This window comes from Homalodisca vitripennis, chromosome 3 (assembly GCF_021130785.1).
Source record: "Homalodisca vitripennis isolate AUS2020 chromosome 3, UT_GWSS_2.1, whole genome shotgun sequence".
Classification (NCBI taxonomy): Eukaryota; Metazoa; Arthropoda; class Insecta; order Hemiptera; family Cicadellidae; genus Homalodisca; species Homalodisca vitripennis.
This window is the reverse complement of record NC_060209.1, coordinates 122,906,025-122,929,965: the sequence shown is the minus strand read 5'-3', so window position 1 is coordinate 122,929,965 and position 23,941 is coordinate 122,906,025. Positions and strand designations below refer to the sequence as shown.

Here is a 23,941-nt window from a genome sequence, read left to right as displayed (position 1 = left end):
ATGATTTTTTATGTTTAAGACTAGGGCCTACATTAAATAGTCCAAGTTCCGATTTAAACAATAGAAACGTGACTCGCAATATACACTAAGAAGCTAACCTCACGCTCATGCCCTCATGTGATTTACTGCGTTCATGATAGGATGTTCAAAACCTTACTAGGCCTACTACTAATTCTCCAATCGTTTAAACATTTAAATACAATCATAAATTAAATTTTACTTTATATTATAATTTACTGGTTATTTCTACATTTGGTATCTAGAGAGACTTTCTGGATATTTGTTGTGCAGGGTTATATATTTAACTTTGTTTCTGAGCTTTTATAAGTTTTAATAAGTTATATAAATTTTGGAACATTGTTACCGAAATGGTTGTAAAATAATGTAAAGCTTGTCATATCACTGTCACAATGGACATTTTGGTTATATGCTATTGTCAACATGCCTCTCACAGTTTGAAAATTTAATTAAATGCTTACAACAAATAGATAGTATATTAATGGCTAATTAATTTATTATGTATATGGTATATTTGTAATTATATGCTTTTGTTTTTAAAGTACGTAATTAATTAAACCAATTTTTAAATTAGCATTTATTATTTTGTTAATTGCATTTTTACATTTTTGCATCACCCGATCTACTGATTTTGCCTAAGCCAAAATAAATTAAAACCCAAATAAGGGTTTATCTTCACACGTTGCATTACTACATTTTAATCTACTATATGTTCATTAAAGTAGGCTGTTTTGGTATTTACGAACTTGATTATTGTGCTCAAATTTGCTTAGGTGTCTTACTTATTCCTATCTTGTTGGAAAAATAAGATTAGTATATTTGTGAGTTGGCCAATATAATATAAAGCTATGAAATATTTTTGTATGTTAATATAATTCATGCACAAGAGACTTGTCACTGTTTACTACCTTGTACTGATAGTTTGTATTATTACTTTTATTATCGGGTATAAATTAACAAACTACTATGGCTAATTATTCATAAACGTCTTGCAATTAGTGTAGGTGTTGCTCAATTGATTGAATTTAAATCTGTCACTCCTTAAATGTAATTACAACAATGAAGGTTTATTGTCTAATAAAATGGGTCTGACCTGTTTATCAATTAAATGGAGCAAGCTACTTTATTCATTAAATTAAGCTAAGAACTCGCCTAATCTTACAAAAGTGAGAGTAAGTTTTACAACAATATAATGGAAATAAAGCAATCTGGAAAGTGTCTGAGTGAGTGCTTGGAAGCTAAGTTGTCCCTACAGCTGCTAATCAATACTGAATTGTGTACAAACTGTCACAGAGCTGTCACAGAGCGTAGAGAGAGCGAGGCCTAACTCCTGCCGCGTCCGGCCCCAACTGACCCAGTGGCCACTGCCAAAAACACATCAATGAATGAAACAATTAAAATATTATTTAATAAATATTAAAAATTCACGTGTGAAAGTGGAGCAGTGCAGTGCTGGCCACAGGAGCTGGCAGCCACAACTAACCCCCTCTCACGACGACGGTCGATAGTAGGCCACGCCCCCTCGGTCGCGGACCAATCGGGTGACAACAACACCGCGAGCGGAACTGGAGTCGGCACAACAGCTGGCCCTTCTTTATGTTGATTACTTCTTTCAGGCCTCGTTTTGGTTTATGATGTACAGAACTACCGGTTGCTTTTCAAATGCTAAATCGGACACCCCTCAATACTTTTTGGTTGACCGTCCCCTCCCGATTTTGACCCACCATTAGACCACCGCTAATTTAAATAAAGCCGTGAGCAATTTGTGAGTTAAATAAACATGGCGTGCTAGGTCTCCTTCCCACCCCTTATTGGCATGTCTTCGTTGACAGCGGTTTCGGCATTATTGATGATTGGAAATATGCGCTCATTCACTAGTCACGGGTTTGTTTATTTTATTTTCTGCCTACGAATTGTCTCAGATGAATCAAAATGTTCGTCCTTCATAAATAGTAGTGGCGCAAATAGAGCGGATTATAAGTGGCGTGTGTCCTGAACGCAGTTCTACAGTTCTTCTCTAGTTCTTCTACGAACTTACTTGGTCTTGAGATCGACTCTAATTTATCTTTCCACAACCACATCCATAAAGTATCAAAAAAGCTAAGCAGTAGTCTGTCTCTACTTTACGCAGGTTAGCCTCTCTCTAGAAGTATGTTGACAGCATATCACGGTTGCTTTTAGGTCACGTACTTGAATTATGGATTAATCATTTCTTCTCGTTCTCCATCTCAGGAACTTCGTCATTTTTGGCCGATCTAAATCGTGTAAAAAGGTTTAGAGAAAATAATTTACTTGCTTTTCCTAGTACCTATAGACTAATATATATATATATATATATATATATATATATATATATATATATATATATATATATATATATATATATATATATATATATATATATAGACTATATATATATAATGGAATGTTTAACATTTGCCTTTAAAAATAAACATTTGTTTCCAATAAAACAAACAACTTATAACCGCCGAGAAAACAGTTGTTGGCCCTTCCGAAACGTAGAACATTCTAATTTGAAAAACACGTTTTATTCTTGCGTCAGGCTTTTTAATAACTTGCCCGTAAGGTTCAAATAATTATAAGTTTCAAAAATTTTTAATTCTAAAAGAATACTACAGTGTCTATTATTTTTAATTGATACAAACTTTTAATTTTAAGGTTGTAAACTATAATAGTAACGATATAATTTCTTTTATTTAGTTGTAGTTATTTTCTGTACTGGCGATTGTTATACATTTTATAAGTTAACAACAATAAAGCATTTTGAGTTTGAGTTTGAGTTGGTGGAGATTATAGGTCAAGAATAAGAATAAAAAACAATATTTAATTTCATAATGTTTTTCATAACTTTGTGCTCTGACATGCTTAAGCGTTATTACGGTCTATTACAAATTAAATAACTTATTCCTGAAAAAACATTGACATTCTTAATGTGGTTAACACTAAAAATGCTGAGAATGGAGATGTGGTAGTACCAGTACGGACATTTCGTTAGCAAATCGTCAGGTTATACTATGCAACGGGACGATGCATGGTTTCAATTTTATGCATAGTGACGTCATTTTTTTAAATAATCATTGTTTGAAAATGAATTGAACCTCTAATTTTTAATGTGTGGTAATAGTCATGTATTCTATTGTTAGTATCTAATTTGGAGGCTACAAGATGTTAATAATTCAGTAGATAATCATAATAAAAAAATACAATTTGTTTTCAAACAACGCTTTTTTTCCTTTATATGATTATGCAGACGACAAGAGTGTACTATTTATATAACTTAGATGGATTATAAAAATGTATTCATTACGGCTAGGTTTAGTACTATTTTCAATTTTATAACAGTGTAACAAAACGAAAAACTCACAAGATACATTTACGCAGAATACAGCTAGACAACTATTGTATTATTTGTGACAGTAGCTACTTTTTAGAATGTTACCATCCAGTATGTGTAGGAGGAGCTGGAGGAGAAGAAATGTGCAGATAACTTTGTCTCCCGTCTGAAGTCATTGCACTGTTCTGTAAGTAGGCTAATGATGTCATAATGGCTCTGAAAGTGATATTTTATTTTGTTCGTAGGTATTTTGTTAAGAAATAAAAACTGTAAATACTTTTAGCGTTTACAATCTTGTATTGGATATCCTTCTTCATAACTTCCGCCAGTTGAAATCCAACTATTCTCATCAAGTGATTCTGGATCCTTTCAAGATTGCCCAACTTGATATGGATATCAAAACTAGATATTCCTCAGCAAATTGCGTACCACTCGTGGGTCAAAAAGTTTAAATATTTAAAAAAAAAGTTAAAAGCGAACCACAAAACAACTAGTAGTGGTAAGCTACAATAAAATAAACTTTAACTTGTTTATTTTTGGGTTTACTGGTTCGAAATATAAATCGAATAGTTTAAATATAATAACTTCCATTTTTTATGTCAGTAATAATGAAAACAGGTACTGGGTTTGGTACTTGAGACCTAATTAAGACCAAATTGCCATGCATAATAGTTTACCATTTTTGATAAGCGGTGTAATTTTTTAATTATATGGAATAAGGTTAACAGTTGTTAAAAAAGTATCATATTAAATTTGTGATCGGGTAGTAAAATCATTCTGCGTTGATCACGTCATGGAGCTCAGTCCATTGTCTTGGGCGTGTAATTTGTAATTTTGTAAACCACTATTTAAACCCTTAATTTAAAATACAGATTAAATTGAGCAAGATTTGTTAATTTACCGCCCAACATTCATACTCAGGTCCGGTATTTAAATTTTTTGAGTCGAGATTAGTACCTTGGTATCTAATAAAATCGAGAAGGAGGGAAATGGGTCTAAATTATGTGAGCAAACGACGAGAACATTCTAGAGTTAACCATGTTTTAACAACGTCAATATTTTATTTTTATTTTGCATTTTTAGTTAAAATTCTAACCTAATATAATTCATGCATATTTAGAAGCATCACACTTAAGCACAATCATTCAATAGGGTACACGGGATAAGAAATTTGGCTGATTCTATTCCAATACCAATTATTTATCCCGAGTAAAACGCATTCACCACCGGATGGCGCTTCAATCATGCTCGAATGTGATTTGGATTTTCCGTTTTTTTTACGCATTCAGGGAATTTATTTATTAATGAGCCTAACACCAACTTGAGTCGGCAAATGCGCAAATGCTGCCGTTCTATGTTGCTGTACTCGCTCTCTCTCTCTCTCTCTCTCTCTCGTTCTATACTGGTGGATGTCTCGGCCTTGTACGAAAGTACACTTTGACCAGCGCATAGAAGCAGGGTAAAGTAAGCAGTTTTAGTTCCCTGAACGCATCCCTGTACGACTCTAGACAATTTACTGCACTGTCCCTACTAATATTAACTATTTTACTAAGTTGGTAAGATCAGCAAAGCCGATGACAGAACATATTTTGAATGAGATATTAGAAATAAAATGTATGGTTATTATATTATTTACTCGGCAAATATAGATTACTTGTTCATGAATTCATTTTGTAGAAACATATTTTGCACTTAAGTTCCGTGACATCCCTTAGCCTGTATTATTATACTAGTCGATGAAGAGAGCAAGAGCGTGCCCCTGTCGCTCACGGAAGTCAGAACTCCTCATTGACGATCATTTTTAAACCGCAGACGATCACCCCACAATCAGAGCGCCGAACCGCCCCGCATGAAATTGGCCCAATTTCCTCTATTGTGCGCGGCCGGTCGGAGGACACGCCGCGGAAGACGTGATAATTGATTACGACTCAGCTCCGCAGTTTACAGATTCCGACCTCGCCGGGCCGGGTGACTAATTCCGCGAAACCACCCCGAACGAAAAGAGCATCGCACCGAGTGTACTAGGGATCCACTTCCCCCTGCGCGTTCCCCTCCCCGCCGCCCCGGCTCCTCCCCGATTATTAATCCATCCCCACCACTCAATCACGGAACAATATCCGTAAAAAGGTTGAACGTAAACCGTGGTCGGCCCTCCCCACCCCTGCCCCCACCACGGTCCCCCGCCCCTTCCCGGAGCCGAGATGTAGACGCTGCGACGGCAGGCAGTCGGCTACCCGTGTGGACTGAAGCGTGTGCTCAGACGCTCCGCTAATTCGATGTGATCATCATCAACCTTCGCCACATCACACCCAATTGGTCACCGTCACCGGTCCTCGTTTGTCGCTTGTACGATCGTGTCGCCACTTGCCAGCCCGACATGTTCCTCCGGTATATTTGACTAGTGCGGTAACTGTACTTTGTGACTGTGAACCTGTGACTTCTTATCCTTCCCCGGCGGACAGTTCTACTTCAGGATTAGGGCCCAAGACTCGAGCGTGGAGCTACCCCTGAGCCTTATTGGTAAGTCCCATTCACATAACATACACCTAGTATAACGTATAACATAGCCACGTCGTTGTAACCTGTGTGTGAAGCAAACAGTAGGCCCAGTCCATCGCTCAGCGGAACCTAACTGTGTTAACGTATCACACAAAACGTTGTTCAGTGGAAACATTCCTTGTAGGAGTTTGTACACGGTGAAATAAAATTAATAATTTACAAAGAAGTTGTAATAGTAGTTACATGGCCAAATGTCTTGTACACGGGTTAAATTTTGGAATATGTTATTGCACTGGAAGTACTCAAAATTGTTATATAACTGTTGTTATTTTTGTCTAAATGTATAACATGTTTTTAGTTAGTTTACGTAAGTGAAATATGACCTGAACAAACTATATTATTTGTATTAATACACTGTGTAAACATTAAGGAATGAGCGTGTAACATATTATTTATTAGAGATACAATCGGACAATCTTTATAATCTAACGTAAAATCAACTTGGATTAGGTATAACATATATAACACGTAATGGTTTTTTTCTGTTAGTAATTTTCACCTTCAATTTCTATTTTATTACCTATAAAACAAACGCTGCAGAAACTGCACAAAAATAAATAAGTTCCTCCGCTCGCGTGTCAAGTTGCTTGTGTTGTTTTCGGCGTAATTTTTGTCATAAATTTCATGTTGTTTTTATGAACCTTCCGTGGAACCTGCATAAAAGAAGAAAAATATATTTTATGCAATTTAGTGAATTAACCACGCAAATACATTATGAAAAACGATGTAATATTGTAAGATTGTATTCTTTTACTGTTATAGGCTATTGTAGGAAATAACGTTATAGAATAGGCCTATGCAGTATGAACATAGGATCATATTATATGCGTGAAAATGTCAGTTACAATATACTAAAGATAAATAATTCGTTGGATGCAACATATACTAGTTGTCCTTCAGACCTGCAATCATAATACATTTTGAAGACATTACGTTTTGGATAAATTTGTTATTAAACATTTGCTACATTGCATTAGAAACTACTAATTTGTGTTGTAGGCTAATATTCATTGGTTGTTACGCTATAGAGAAAAATTATAGCTAAGATTTTCTTCAACTGAACTAGAAATCATGTGACATGAACAAAGATTTACCGTAAAGTAATTTGTTGCTGGGACAAATTCAGTAATCTATCTAAGAGTAAACGTACTCGGAGGTCCAACCCGATGATGAGACTATTACGTACACAGTGAGGCCAGTTTCCCGCCTCAGTATTGTTGAGAATTACAATTCAAGTTTTCAAAAATATTTAACTAATCGCCTCATCGTTAAAATTTAATGCTAACTAGTTTTTATTACCATCTAATCTGAATTGGTCGCGGCCAAAGTCTGGAACTCCCGATGATCATCGAAGCCACTGTAGAAATGACAAACTACAATTTACCAACAAAAGCGCGCCTGCACGCACGCACAACCCTCTCTGCCCAAAGTCAGTGATAACAGACACGGCAAGTTACATCTGGAGATAAGGTGGTGTCTGTGTCCAAGGTCAGTTCGGCTGTTTGCATCGTGATCGACTCGCGTGTTTAAGTGAACTGTTGAGTGACAAGTAGTAGTTCTTGTTCGAAACATTGGGGCCCAAATTATATGTCCGGTTTATCGTACGTGAGTATTTACACAATATAATTCCGTATTAGAGAAGTCTGTAAATATCTACCTACACTCGTTCTATCTTATATTAAAGGACAAATATGATGTAATAATTAAAATCGTAATTTTTCATAATATTAAATTAGGAGAAATTAAAACGTGGGCATGACCAATTTAGATTGTATAGTAGTAAAAACTAGTTAGCATTAAATTTTATCAATGCTGTATATTTTTTTTAATCGTTAAAAATAAGTTATGTAGTATTCGTCTTAATTCTTATTCGTATACTTCCAACAGAATAGTAGACTATTATGGTACAAACCCTAAAACAAAATACCATTAATTGTAGGTGACGCATCATGAGAAATTGAATAAACATAGAATGATAAGAAAACGCATAGGTTTATATTTTATTTTTTTAGTACATAAAAAGTGACAATAAATACTAAACTAATGTTTGCCAATAAAATATGACTTACAACTTAAACTACACAAACCTCGCGCTCTGTTGTCAATGAATCTTTTAAAATTTTAAATTGGACACCGGTGAACAGGGAGTAGATACGCCCGATTACAATGTACTAATGTACTTGCTATCCTGATGTACATATAGACCTGTAAATATATAGATGTAGGCTATATATTTTAAACACCAGAAAATCTTAGATGTTCATTATCAATTACTATTTTTTTTTAATGTTATTTTTTTACTAACTTAGTATATTTAATATGTTCAAGCCTAAGTCAAAAGTATAACTGGTTAAAAAAATGTACCGTAGTAAGTAGACTAGATTAAATGAAAACGATACATTTGTCTGGTTAGTAAAATTATCACCATATTTGTAAGTCTAAAATGAACCATTGTTTTATAAATCTATGTTTTAATTGAATCCAAATATGCCTTTATTATTTCTTATTATAAAATAAAGTTTGTAGACGACATTTATACTTTTCTTTATCTATATTACAGGCATTTCAATAAAGTCAGCCCCTTTATAGGAAACGATTTAAATTTATTTTATCCGAAATAATCTCGAATACATAAAATGATCTTTGCGTCAAGTAAAAGAATTCCAAAACTATTTCACCCGATTGTTTATTTATTTATCTCTTCCTAAGCCAATTTATCTTATCTATTTTAAGACTAGATTGTCCTAGACTGGCGCGAATAAGGAAATATATGTGGTCTGATACATGTGTGTTTTTGTATTATATTCAACGAAAAATTTGCTTCGCTACCTATATCTTAAATTGGCACAAAATAACCTTTATGACTAAATACTCAACAGGCTCAAGTTTATACACCAATCAAATAACGAAAATTAGCAATAGGCTTATATGGAAATATTACAAAACATAAAAAGAAGCAGATTAAAAAAAATTGCTGTTGCTTGGTAATACTCTCGAACTATTAATAGGCAGTTAATGGTAGCCTAATTAATGATAATATTTAATTGTAGACAATATGGATTTTTGTAGTAAATTAACACTATAGCTTAGTAGGTGGAATTGAGAAAATAATGACATTATGGTAGTGCTCTTTTTAGATAATCAGTTCCTTGATTTTACAATGACTTATTATTAGTTCACCAATATTTTAATGTTATACAAAGTTACTGTCGCATGGCTTTCTTTGTTACAAAAAAATGATTTATTTGGCGATTTGGACCAATTGACTGAAACTAATATTATATGTTACTAAACATTGTACTCTTTATAAACGTATAACACAAAATTTATCATAGTATCAAGTTCTATATATTTAGGCGAAAGTGTGAGAATTTTATTTGTTATATTCAACTTATGGATATTTTTAAATTTGTACAAAAACGAGCGAATGAACAGGAAACTTAACTAAATAAACTGTACCAAACGCTTCTTTCCGGAAACATACAGATAATTAATTAAGTATCAATGGTAGTCCAATAATTAACCGTGGAAAAACAAATTAACACAATCCAAACTCACTCAAGTGAAATTAAAGAATAAACTCGATGGGAAATAAATAAAAAGAATGATTGGACACAATGATTAGGATTGAACAGAGACTATAAAATGTGTAATTGGACCCGGGCTAATCTGATAGTTAATATAGCCGGATGCCGGTGCATGGCAGCGATAATGAGTTTCCCGCCAAAGTATTAAAATGCAATGTAAATTCTGTGGAAATAATTTGAAAATGTCCAACACCTGATAAAAACCAGCGAAATAATTAATGCCCGCCTCTAACTCGCTTTGTCGCCGTGATTGGTTTTCACCGGATTTTAATTCCAATAAAAAACCAAACTAATCAAGTGTTTTAAATCAGCGGACAATGTTTTGCGCGAGCTTATATCTAGTAATCCGAGACCTCTGCACCGCGCTTTCATTTTTATATAGTTTTGAATTATGAGACGCATAATACGTAACGAAACATCGTAGCCTAAATTGTGTTCTAAATGACGATGTTGGTATGCCACAAACAATAATGATAATAATGAAATCCGTAAAAGTCAGTACCGTTAAGATACATTTACGTAGAGATGGGAGCAGGATGTATGTTGCAAATACTAATAAGAGTTATATAAACCTTATTAGGTTTGCTCAAAGACTCTTTATAGCTGTGATGTAGATGGTTCTTTTCGACAGTTTGAAGTCTTTGAAACCTATAGAGATAATAAAAACATCAAGATATAAAAGTCCTTTTAATTAATCAAAGTGTGTAAGAACGTTTCATTTTTATATGTATTTATGTTAGAAATTAAAATTTGGTAATAAACAACAAATGGCCGCAAACAATATTTTAGCGTAACGCTTGCTTTTTCACTTTTCTAGGATTTGAAGACTCCAAAAAATTTATGTAATGCTGAATACTTGGAAGAACAAAAGTTTAGTGTGAATGGTCCGAGAATTAAAAAACCCCTTTGAGCTTTGTTTTGCGATGCCTCAATGTCTGAGAGATAATTATTCCCGCCCGGAACGTGTAATGGTGCACTCTCGCGAGATAATATTGAACAGTTTTTAGAAATAAAAGTTGTTTTAGATTAACGATCTACACTACTGTATTTCATCATGTTCGCAAGCATACTATACATACATATAATTGTATACCTTGTATCCACAATAGACAACTTTCATATTACTTTAAAAAGTAGGCTATAGGTAGGTACACCTAACAAAATTTATCAGAATTTAGATTTCAAGAACACATTAAAAATTGTTTCGTTTTTTTTATCTCGTCGACATAAGCGCGGCTAAGTTCACTGCAGAAATCTAAGCGAATCTTTACCTGCTCCCACACTTTGCACGGGACTGTGGTATAGCTAATCTAACAACAGCCATGGTCTGTTGCTTTAAATGTTTTATACTTTTATTAATTTCACCATTTACGTGCTTAGGAAGTCTCATAATAGTCCAAAGGGATGAGGTTACATGGGTGTGGTAGTCCAGCGTCACATCATGTTCTCTGTCCAACGTTTCATTCAGAAAAATTGCTCATTCAATTGTATAGCTTTAACGCATCAATGTAGTTGAAACTGTTACTGATATTCTTATTAATGAAAATGGAACAACGGGACAGACAAGGGATTCCTTATGATTTTGGAGAGCCGCGCGACGATATAGGCTACCACGAAGACATGAGAATTTGTACTTCTTATACAAAAGTCATAACGATGTACATATCCAGAAGTGTAAAAACCCGTCAACAGGCTTCAAAGCGTACGATAGTTGTAGTTTATAACCACTAAACGTATCTTATCTTAAAACATTGTGTTACTGCAGATTTTTTTAAAGCCATTTGTAAAATTTTGAACTATTTAAGCTCTTGTTTTAAATTTATCTGAACGTTTTTCACATAGAGTTTTCATAATGTTCTTAGGCCTCCCATACACGAGACATGTTTAGGTAGGTCTTGACGGAAACTCGACTATATTCACGTTACATTAAAATCAAATATAAAATATCCATGGTTACAAATCACTCTTTACCGTGGTCAATGTTTTGAGAAACGTGAAGTAGATATAAAAATTAAAAAAAACTCATTACGACTCTACAAACATGGGATCGCTGTATACAGTTTCTATGCAAAAAATATTTCTCAATATTTGCGAGAAAACAACGAGCGTAAAACTATTAACTAATTACACTAATTCGTAAAAAGAATTTTCTTCAATTCCTTGCTTGAAGTATCAGGAATATAAAATTTCCGAATCCAAATCAGTCAGGTTCGTTTAAAAAGGAATGAGGAGCTTATTGTACTTTTGCAATCCAAAACTTGTTTTGGGACATCCTGTACTTGCAGCTCGGTGGGCGGTCTATTATAACGGCATATTGTCCACAGTCTATACCTCTCTGGACCCTTAGTGCCTAACCTTGGGCTATTTTTAGCTCTACGAGAAGTCGCCCCGGCCACTCAGGTAGTCAGTCTATTGTTCCAAAGGATCATGCGGCCTGTAAATCATATCTGAGTCCTGTCATGTCTCCCTTACACTTCCATATAATGGGGACAGATCACTGATCTGTGAAATTGTCTTTACTACTGACTTCCGAACAAACAGACAAAGAGTGAGAGCTGGCACATCTCATTCAGTAGACAGAAGGAAAGCTTATACAGAGATGGGAAAGTTGCAGGTGGAACTGCACAGGTTTTGTAATAATGAATTACTGTCCCAAGTACAGTGTGCATAGAAGGAGTTACAAAACAGTAAATATTCAATTTTATTTTAATCTTAGCATTAAACATCTGCTCTTAGAATATAAAATGATTCCTGAAACCTCATCTAATAAAATAAAAAGATATAATAGCTTTAAAAAAATATATTTTCGTCAATTTCATAAAAGGCTAAATCAAGAAAACGTTTCCTCCCTAATTGAAATTTCAGATAAATACTTAAAGCTCAGCATTTTAAAAATAAAATGGATCTGTGGTTTTTGTTAAGCATTTCAAATCCTTTTCGATTATCAAAATTTCCAGATATCTATTCTTCTTCACCTTAGATAAAGGGTATTGTGACCGAAACTGTGATTTTTAGTTTTTCATGTTTTATGTCTTTAAATATATACAGAAAATGCCCTTCAGTTAATGTTTCCATTAAAACACGGTAGCCTACTGATATAGTTCTTACTCTAGTGAAATTGCTAATGGTTTAAAATAAGAACATGCAACAACACTGCAACTCTCTTGTAATAAAAAAAAACTATGACATCACCATGGCTGCTGTTATTCAGGCACTATAAATTAGCTGATACAATATTAGTTTAAAGATTAAAACAACACATACAAACGGTAAAACACATACGTTTAGCTAGTTACGATACTTTGAATCACATAGTCCAAATGTAACTGATTTAATAATGTTATAAAATATATTATATTTAAATTTAAATTCTAAATGTGTAAGTGATATAAATATTATGAAATGAGCTATAGGTTAAGATAGTATTTCCTCAATAAACTTAAATAAGCAATACCGCCAGAATTACAAGCGTATTTCTTGTTACTAGTATACAAGTTGTTAGGAATAAGAAAAGAGCATTATAGTTGTAACAATGGAAACGCTGTGTTGTAATTGTATAAAACTGTAGGCAAAGTCCTTTGTCTATAAAAATTAAAACGTAATCAAAAGAGTTAGTGCACATATTTGTAAAAAGCTACTTCTTAATAATTATTTGCTTATTGTCAGCAGAATAATTGAGCCGGTACACAGCCTGTTTTAAGGTTGAATGTAAAAGATTTTTGAATATGATACTTTTAGAATTCTTATAAGGATTCCTTTTAGGGTTTGGTACTATGTGTGTATGATATGGGCAATTTTTGAATTGTGAGATTTGTTTCCAGTTGTGTTTAATTTATCCGTTTATTATATTAATTTATAACTTTTAACGCAATTAAGGAACGTTAATGTCCAGTTGAATTTTCACTTACGCGTAAAGAAGCCGCATGAGTTAAACATTTCCTCCTATTAAATTACCCTAGGAGTGCTTCGGTTGGTTAATTTCGGGTTAATTATTCACCCGATTTAATGAACTATTTGTGTTTCGCTTGTAAAACAAAACAAAAAAGCCCAAAACCGAGTCAGCTAACGAACCATTACCGTCCGATTTCGCGTATTAGGCGATAGTCGACCATAATTGGCCCGAGTCCAATCACAATCACGGCTAGACCGACTAAAACAGAGCGGTTTGTTTACAATCAAACAACGGCCTTTGCCGCTCGCGCCAGGACAGTCGTAGCGGGGTCAAAGCCGCGGTAATCACATAAATTACCGAACTTGCTCGGAATAAAGCAGTTTAAAATGCATGAAGCGTGTTTACACGCGATTTGTTGAAATTCGGTGGCCAGAATGTAGGAACTGAAAACACCGCTTTCGGCAGCAGAAGGCTCGGCGCGAGGGTCGCTTACTGATAATTACAGTGAATAGCTGATTGTGTGCTGTGTGTATGTTTCACGCCGAAAAAATTATGGAAGGTCATGGCTGTTTAGCGATGGTCACTATTATAAAATTTTCACGCATTAGTTTAATTCTGGTAATGCATTTTCTACACATTATAGATTGTTAGATTTCGCTATAAATTTGTTACTACTTTGTTTTATCGGTTACGTGTACATAGCATATTGATAGTAAAAACGATAACGCTTATCATGTTGCGGCAGGACAAAACCAGTATCATAGCGCACACAGTTTACTCAACAAATATACCGGACCTTCCTTAAGTCACTACCACCACATTCATACTACTTTGTATTTTTGGTTTTTTTTTGTTAATTTGGGACTCAATAATTTTAATATTTCACTTATAGGCACTACCTTGAAGAATTTTTTCGTCGCCATGACCAGAGGCATTGCTGTCAGCCTGTTTCATCTACCTAATTTTACATAGTTAAAATAGACCACATGGCTAGAAGTCTGTCAAAAACGACGATCTAGATCCCTAATATAGAAAGTAGTATGAAGATAGTGTTTTAAGTGAAGTAAATATAAAATAATTAGGGAAATGTTGGGATATAATGGAAAACCCCCAGGTAAACATAACCTTATACCACATTTTGTTCAACTTATTTTGAAAAGTGCAGAATAAGATTTTTAATGGTGATGAGTTGATCCTGCAATTGATGACTTACGCAATAGGCCTACTAATATTCACTTCAATAATTGAGTATACGAATAATTGAGTGTGTATATGAACTATAGTAGGGGACACATCATTGCAAGTCTGGTTTGTGGCAAATAAACTGTAGTTTAATTCTCTTAGGTCTGAGATGATGTATTGTTAAGTTTGCATGAATATAGAAGATTGATTTCTTGAGATAACAGTACTTAAAATAATACTTGAGACCTCTCTACATTATCAATAAATAATAAACCCAAACAGCTAGGCCTTCAATTATATGTTTCGTACTACAGCACTAACGCCTACGAAACACAGTATTTCCATCCCACAATCATGACGTTTCTTTATTAGGGACAACATTGTGTCAATAAATATTAAATTGTAGAATGCTGTCATTTTTTAATGATTAAATAAACTTTGCATAAAAGACAGAGCAAGATTTGTGGGTGAGAATTGTTTAGATGCTATTTGTTTGCGTGTTGGTTCATGTCTTTCTTACAGCAAGGCTACTAAACTCTTCATCAATAGAGATAAGTGGATAACTGTTATTCGGCTTGGCACTTTAATTCGTACATTAGTTATTCGATAACAATTGCAAAATTAACATTTTCTTAGTTTCGTACAAACATAATTTCGAAAACATTTTATGGATTTTACATGATTTTTATCATTTTTTACACTCATTATTGTTTAATATAACCTAACTGGTTTTTCTGTTAAAGTTCCTTGCAGCATACTGCATTATTTATTATCATAATAATGCATTTTATATTTCTACTTTAGTATTAGTCTTATTACATAAATCAAGGCTGTTAAGCCCTACTTTTAGAGTGTAGTAGGCCACCATATTCGTTAAGCTGGTTTTTTAAGTTTGTAATTAATTTTATTTTTTGTTGCTGTATTCTTTTATATGTATTGATATAGACTTACAGAATATTTATATGTTATAGAATGATCTCTATTTGTTCTTAAAAGTGCTTCTTTACGGATATTGTTCTCCCGACACTCGAAATTATACTTCTTTAACTCCTTAATCTCTATCTAAGACCATTCTGCGCAAATCAAAAACTGCTACGTTGACGTCTAGAAATATTTTTGAGAGCGAGGGTTTTTATTTTAAAAAATTTATATTTAAAAAGTAGAGAGAAACACTTTTTCAAAATTTCAAAATAAACTATCTCAGTGGATAGTTATAACTATATAGCCTAAGGGGGTTTTGTTTAAAAAGGTATTTTTAAAAAGCGTAGAGAAATATCTTACATCTTTTTAAACAATAAACTACCTCGCTAGTTAGTTATCACAGTGTATACGGATACTCATTACAACTGGAAGACAATGGATATATGTTATTTAAAAAAAGTGGAATTATAATATTTAAAAATATTTCATTTTAACAGTAGAATATGAGAAAAAGAGGACTACCCGATTAGTAGTTCTGTGTATAGACCAACCCTGAACCTTTGTGTATTTTTTGTGGATTCCCAATCTCCCGAGGTAACTGAAAGATTGATAGATCCTGTGTCTCGTGTTCGTGTCACAACAGACTACAAGGCTGAGGCTAGAGATACGACCCGCGCCCGTGAGGCAGATGCTGCGGCATGTTGGCCAAACATAGAGACCGCACGTCTGAGGCGAGGTACCCAGGGGTGCCGCTAGCGTCGCTAGTTGCGGGGTAATAACCCTCATTATTAGTCGACACAATGCCCTGCACAATGGGAGACCCCCACTGTCTAACAGCTGCTGCTTAAACAGATACACTGTATTATGTATCGAGCCCCTCCCATAGTCTGCCTCCAGACCGCGGCCCTTCGTTAAAGTCTCTATGGCGCGGGACTTCCTCTTCTCCCATATGGCGTGGAACTATCTTTTTCATTGACATGTTATGAATGGAGGCGTAACTTGCTATAATTATTATTTTACAGTACATACTTTTGTCGTCCTTTCATAGCTCTAAAATGTAGGAAATATCTGGTTTTATGAGTGTTTAACGTGAAAGAAGATTGGACCTAAAATACAATTTTGACATACGCCATACTTTTTTCTATGCCCTACAATCCATATGCCTATTTTAGTTCTAATTCGACTGTCCTTATTTATGTCTCCATTTTTATTGTTCTAGAAATTCCCATGCTTTTTTTACGTTAGGGTACACTATAATTTATAAATTTTACAACACATTTTATCCACATATTTATAAAATATAGAAACAAAGTGTAATAACGTGCAAGAGACCTTTGGATATAAAACAATATTATAATTTTGTTGTCGACCTTACAAAGTAATTTTTCTAATTGATACAAAAGTTATTTTACTAAATGTTTATGTTTATTCGTTATTCTGACACACCTTGATCCCCGATTCACACAGTTTGGTTTTCCTTGATGATAGTTATATTTAATCAATAATATTAACACCTAGTTAATACTCATTACATACATTTTAAGTTTTAAAGGCTGTAATAAATTTCTTACTGCTATAACTGTAACAATGTAATATTCTTTTTTTATAAAGAACAAATTTAAATAAAACCAGTATTGTAAAAGTATTCGTTGTATAGAATTAATCGCAAACAAATTATTTTGTGGAAATATTAAAACCTCATGTAATCCTATTGGTAAAAAGTGTCCAAAGCAATGTTCGTTAATACCATAAATTAAAACAGTTCGATTAAATGGAAGATTAAATGGAATGTTTATATTTATTTGCGTAATTAATTTTAAAACAGGCATAAGCTGAAATAGAGTTGTGTATTAGTTTTAATGGAGGTGTTTCAAGAGCTTCCTATTCATTTCGGTGTTGAATGATTGCAATGAGTGCAGCATCAAGTAGGGTTTTATAAAAATAATGCCAGCATTAAACCTCTCTGCTCTTTTTTATTTATTTAATAATTACATGAAGGACGATGAATTTCTGCTTTAAACAGGCATTCTAAATTACGTTCCCTGTAGTCCATGTATTGTTTAATATTATTGTTAACGAATTTCCCCACAACAAAGAGCTGCAGAGATTGTTTTTAATGCCAGCTTTTGAATTTTCTTTTATAAATGAAAATAAGATATGCGAGGTTTAGCCAATACCGTCCAAAATGAAAACATATTTCTATCTTAATAAAGAAACTGAAATAAACTAGTTATATTATTTGAGAACAATATGGTGCGGTAAATTATTGTCTATTAATTTAATAAGAAATCACGATGCATACAGGTCAGAAAAAACGTCTATGTACATGGTCTATACATATGGTGTTTCATAACTGGCAACCTATATTTCAGGAATTAATTCAGGGCTTCAAAATTAATTAGTATATGAGTAAAACGGAAAAAGTATTTGCTGGTTCGAAAGGAATGAGTTTTAGAAAGGTACCGTATTAAATAGGCTATATATCTCTGTATGTATAATTATAAAGTAGGTCTATATGGACCCATATAGTTTGTTATAAACGAATCAGGAATATATTTTAAATAGCAACACACTAATTATTTACTACTTTCATTAACATTAAATAAAGTCAGTATATTCCGAGTGAAATTCATTGAACACTACACAAAGATAAAGACAACCTTAAGAGACTCATTGATTGCTTGCAACCCATAAAAGTAGAGTTGCGGTTAAAAGAAGAAAAAGAGTTACTACTCTCTGATCTCCCATCGTTCATCCACACCTAATAAACAAATTTCAGTGTGTAATAAAATCGGCATATGTTAGCAAAGATGAGATTTAAAATTCAAATAACGTGTAGTCATTTTTTCAAGGCGAAATTATACTTTATTAGAGCCTCCCATATAAAAACATATAGTTCGGACACGTTTTGGCTTTTAATTTGGACATAATATCGGATCCTTTCTCGCCGCGTGTTTTAGAGATTTTAATGAATGTGAGCTCAAAAGATGATTGATGTCTAACCGGTCCTCGAGAGAGCGGCGACTTCAAACACAGCGCCATTATGTGGACATTTTGCGAAACCGACTGAACTCATTATAATTACGAAGGCGGTGGATGCAGAGTGAGTGCGTGCGTGTGTGGTGTGAAGGGAGGGGGGGGGGCACGCGTCTCGTTAGACCACAGCCTCCTGCAGCTTTGATCGCTCCCAGTGGGTGCACCAGACCACACTCCACACTGCCATCCACGTAATTGTCCATGGGTTGTCGTTTTTATCGACGACACCCGCGCAGCACCCGCTGGGGACCTGACCCCGTGTCTTAATTACTCCTTTGCTCTCCTCACTGACTTCGTGTTGAGCCACTAGCCCATACAGTTGCCACCGCGCTCCTTATCTCGCTTCAAGTGTCTTTACAATTCGGCATCTTTCAAAAGCTCACCCTGCCGCTCCTAGATAGTTACCACCGGGTTCAATATTCGATAGAGACTGTGTCGAGAGAAAATAGGCGCTCTTGAAAAGTACTCTCATTAGAAGATCCAAAGAACATTTGGTGCTCTCAGTCACAGCTCTAGTCTCTTTAAACATGAATATTAAGACATCAAACAGGAGTTCTTAAAATGGTAGAGATGTATTTATATTAAGGGAGAATTTTCTTTTAATTGTTTGCCTACAGTACACTATTACAAATCGCTATAATTTTTAGTTATATGAATTGTTCCAAAATTTGTTGAAAATATAGTGTCCATTGAAAAAAGTGTTTGAGAATAATGTATTTTTCACTGTAGTAAAACAGTATAAAAATTAATCGTATTTGTTTTTTTTTTATATAAAGAAAGCCTTTTCGAATGCTAACCTGACAGCAGAGGATTCTGAACAATACTAGTTAAGAATCTTGTAGCGCATGATGCGAGAACAGTTTTAGAGTGAACGTAATCCACCCAACATATGAATACGGATTCTTCAGTGAAATATCGAACCTACAAACAAACATCAAAGTTATTTATTATGAGAATGTAACAATATTTACTTTTTAACAACTGCCGATAAATACGTATAATAATCTTTGAAACTTCTAAAACTGCTGGATTCTCCACAATCTCGTTTGTTTTATTTACGATTTTATACAAATATCGTAGGTGTTCTTTTTTTGAAGTTTGTTTACAATGGAAAGATTGTGTAGGAAACAGGAATTTACCGCACATTTACCGTAACAATGCGTTTCTGATTTGTTTATTTTATTCTATATTTTAATTGTGTGTTAGGTTAGTTATTTACCTGAAGAAGACATCAGATTGCAAATCTTGAAACGTAGTGTTACTAATTTTTTAGTATCACTGTCCGACGGCAAATGTTCGGAAAAATCCTGTTTCCTTCACAATCGTAGCTGTGTTTAACACTGTTGTTTAGCCTTTACCTTTATTACAATGCCAGACATTTTGGAACGGTCATATCAGTTGCAATTTTGACAAAACGGATTGGATGGATAAACCGGATCTGTCGGCCTAAAACAATAGTGTCTGTGATTTGTTAACGGCGGTGGTGGGGGAGGGGGTGGTGCAGCGGTAAATAATGCAGTGCAGTGATGATTATGCACTGCGACCAGAGGGCGCTATTTAATTAATGATTCCAGTCTGGGGGCCAATCACTCGAACTGCTGGCACCGGGCTTAAGGGCTGGCAGCACTGGCTGGCTGACTGGTGCATAATTGCAAATATCGTGCCCTGCGCTCATATGTAATGCAATAACTGCACTAGTGATTGCAATCCCACGCGTCTGTGTGCGTGTCGTGCCGCGTGTGTTGTCATAATCAAGTAATAACTCGCAGTCAACATTATTTGCCTTTTGCTTGAATCAAATCCAAACCTAATTTTGTCTGTCGACCGATGTTTATTACCGCTTTCCGTTTTTCAGCTCTGTTTTATTTTCCTAGTTCAGTTCCCGACTCATCACTGGTGCGTGCTTTTTATACAGTTTACTTGCGTAAGTAAGCCGCACCTGTACATTGTTAATTAAATAAATATCTGTGTAATTAATCACCACTTACCGCCAATAGATACTTACAGTTGTCACACGGACACTTTCCGCACGTATTTCATGGAAAGTGAATTACAATTGTTGAAACACAAACATGTCCTGAAACATACTTATTACTAAGTATTTAATAATTAATATAACATGCACTCTGCAATATCAAAATACAAGAGTGTTAATAAATTAACCATTAAGGTCATATCAGAGTTTTGTGAAAAATGCTTAAGAAACGCATATGTATAACATATATGTATAATCAGATTAGTAACTATTATCTTTTATAAATATTTCGTAAAATGTAAAATATGCGGACTGTAAGTTAAAAGGGTTTAATATTACAAATATATTACTTTACAGGTTTTAAACTAAAATTGTTTTTTACTGCTGTTAGTATATTACTCAGTATATTTAGAAAGTTTATTTCATCGGTGTTATATTCATTTAATGTGGAACTTAGATCAAAGAATAGAAGCACTAAATAAAGATATCTCAATTCTTTCTCCCCGAAAGAAACCGAAAACTTTTCTATTAGGAAGAGATGTTTATTTAGGGTTCGTCTTTTCACTTATGGTTTAAAAGGGAGTTTTTAAGGGATTGAAGAAGTAAATATGAACACATATAGTACGGTACATTTTAAATTGCTATAAAATTCAACAGAGTCGACGGAACAAAGCTCTGTTTGTTGGTGTGTTGGTAGAGGTGTATACTTTATGGATAATTGTTAAAAATACCCAATGTTTTGCTATAGAAATATTAGGGAGCGTGGGAACAACAAAGCAGTATGGCTGGTATTTTCCAAAATATTTCGAAAACTATAAAACATGTGCCCAAAGGAGATTGTAATTTCTAAATTTATTTTGCCCCCTTAACATATACAATGTCTTATACAGTACGCGACTTTGTTATAGCCTACTTGCTATTTCTAAATTCTAAATTTCTATATTTCGGCTTAAACCGTCTTTAGGAAATTATAAATTGGGCTATTAGAACAAAATAAACATATATGGGCAATTATTTTTGGGACCTAGTTCATATTTATATTTTATAATATATTAAATTTTATATATATATATATATATATATATATATATATATATATATATATATATGAGATACATTTAATACGATGTATGAATCTTCCTTAAACAGCAATAAATATGAACTACGTCCCACAAAATAATTGCCTTTGTCCGTTGATTATTGTAGTTTACTTAATGCAATCAATTTGTAAGCAATTAATACATCTATTGAAGATATAAAACGTTAAAACATTTTTAAATTACCTGCATTCAAGACCGATGGTTAATTGACAATTTACGTGTTTTGACGAATGCGAGATAAGGGGATGTTTGAGAGTTGTCATGTTGGAGAGAAGGTTCTTGAGAGCTTGCATTTTTGTGCTGCAAATTGATGTTGTATCGTTCAAATTAACGTCATTTCATTCAATTCATGCAACACAAACCCACCCCGTCCCTACTGCAACGGCATTATAATCCTTGAATCAGAATATCTGGCAATTATCTGTTTTATCGTAATTATAATAGCACCTCTTAACATTTGTATATGATGCTCTATTATGTTTTTCAGACAGTGAAGTACCAAGTAGCATCTTTGTTAATTTATTTTCGCTAACAATAAAGATCAATAATAAAAAATGTATGAATGCCATTGCCCTTAAAAGGTTGGAATAAGTTATGCTGGAAATAATCCAGCCAACCTAGTAGTATTATCAATAAATGATAAAGAGCCTACCTGCCAATAATAAAAATTATAGGATCGTTAAAGTAGTATAATTACGTTTTGAACGCGTTAATCATAGCTTTTATTATAGTTGTTTATTGTTTAAACCCATTAATAAATAATGGTTTATGTCTACCGGGAAGATAACAAAAATTATTTTAAGCCACGTCTATAAACATCAAATACAAAAAGAGACTTTTGTCACTGTATAAATTGTGACACAGTAATTTCTTTAGAGCGGCGCAATTTTTTGAAAATTTACCGCGCTCTTAATCCATTTAGTCGCATAGAAAGACGTTCCAAGACCGTAACTACGCGGCTGTAGACCCATTCCGCTACAAACAGTAATTTATACCCAAAACTTAACTGCGGACGCAGTTTGTATCGGCAAAACAAATTAAGGCTGCGTTGTTTACAATGTGCCCGATTTATGGGGCTATATTAAATATTTGGGAGGCGCTTCGTGGAGCCGCGTAGCTTCGCCGGTCGATTTATCGTCGCCTTAATGCACTTAGGGCAATAACACTTAGCCCTACTAGCATTAGTAGGGACGGCCTGAAATATGGTCTCTGCTGCTCTGCTCCTTTAGCGCGATCTTTGTTTTAAGTCACGATGCGGGTTAATGCTGAGACCGCGTTCTCACGAACCGTCCAGGAGAACAAGTAGTGCAAGGTGTTCGATAATGTTGTTTTGTTGTTGAAACATCATTAATGTGTAAATATATTTCTTATTTAAAATTCTAGATCTTCAAATTAGGGAAAATATGGTATGTGATTGTATAATGTTTCAGGTTATTTACACCTTTGTATTTATTCTTCAATAACACCCTTAAATTAAATAACAAAATGCCCCACACTTTACTCTGCGATGAATCTACATCAGGCAAATTATCGTTTGTACGACAAAAAGTTACGCAATGCAGAAATGAGGTTATAAATTACTGTAGGGTATATCCAAATCCTCCGAAAACTGCTCGGAATTTTGACAGTTTTAAAAATTGACGTCCTAGTGTTTATACGACATATGGCATAAAAAATTTTCGTATATATATATATATATATATATATATATATATTCATACAAGTAATACATGTTAGTAACTTAAGCTCCAAGGCGAAGAGGAGGTAGTGTGCGATATAAACCCACCCTTCTAAAACACATCTAGCGCTTAAAATTGTTACAGTTAGACTTGCTCAAATGTTCGTGAACAGTCACAATTTTAAATGCATAGCTCTATTTATGTATTTATATCTATTTCGTGATTTAGTACTGCCTGAAATTCGATTGGAATATCAGGTCTTAAAGTTTAGTAAAGAATTCATTTTTAATTTTGTGTCTAAAATATTTGAATGCATACGTTAGTGACGTTATTTACAGCATCTGACAAATAAACGCTATTACAACGCTATTTGAATAATACGTTGCATGTTTTGTCAATTTAAACTTATAATTTTATAATAATATCGAGTGGTGGGAACTTGATACATAATTATTGTTGTAAGGTGTTTTCATAAAGTTAAAAATCACCTTATTGTAGCTCTAAGAACAGACGATCAGTTCTCTGACCGGGTTTCCTGGCCAAGAGCTGCTGCTTATGAAGCAAACAATATTACGAGGAATATAGAAGTCAGTAATCCGTAAGTTCAGAGTGCAAAACTCTAAATAATATACATACA

The 23,941-nt window shown here is 33.9% G+C and overlaps 1 protein-coding gene across 6 annotated transcripts in view; it reads left to right on the top strand.

Annotated features, from left to right (window-relative positions):
• Positions 1-5,604: 5,604 nt before the first annotated feature.
• Positions 5,605-23,941, top strand: part of LOC124357474 (paired box protein Pax-6) — an 89,486-nt gene continuing 71,149 nt past the window's right edge. For 4 of the 6 annotated variants that reach the window (XM_046809309.1, XM_046809307.1, XM_046809310.1 and 1 more), the window contains exon 1: positions 5,605-5,893. The gene's annotated coding sequence lies outside the window, so the exon portion shown is untranslated. Of the gene's footprint in view, positions 5,894-7,427; positions 7,538-23,941 lie in introns of those variants that run through there. The other 2 variants (XM_046809308.1, XM_046809306.1) reach the window with 1 other exon arrangement.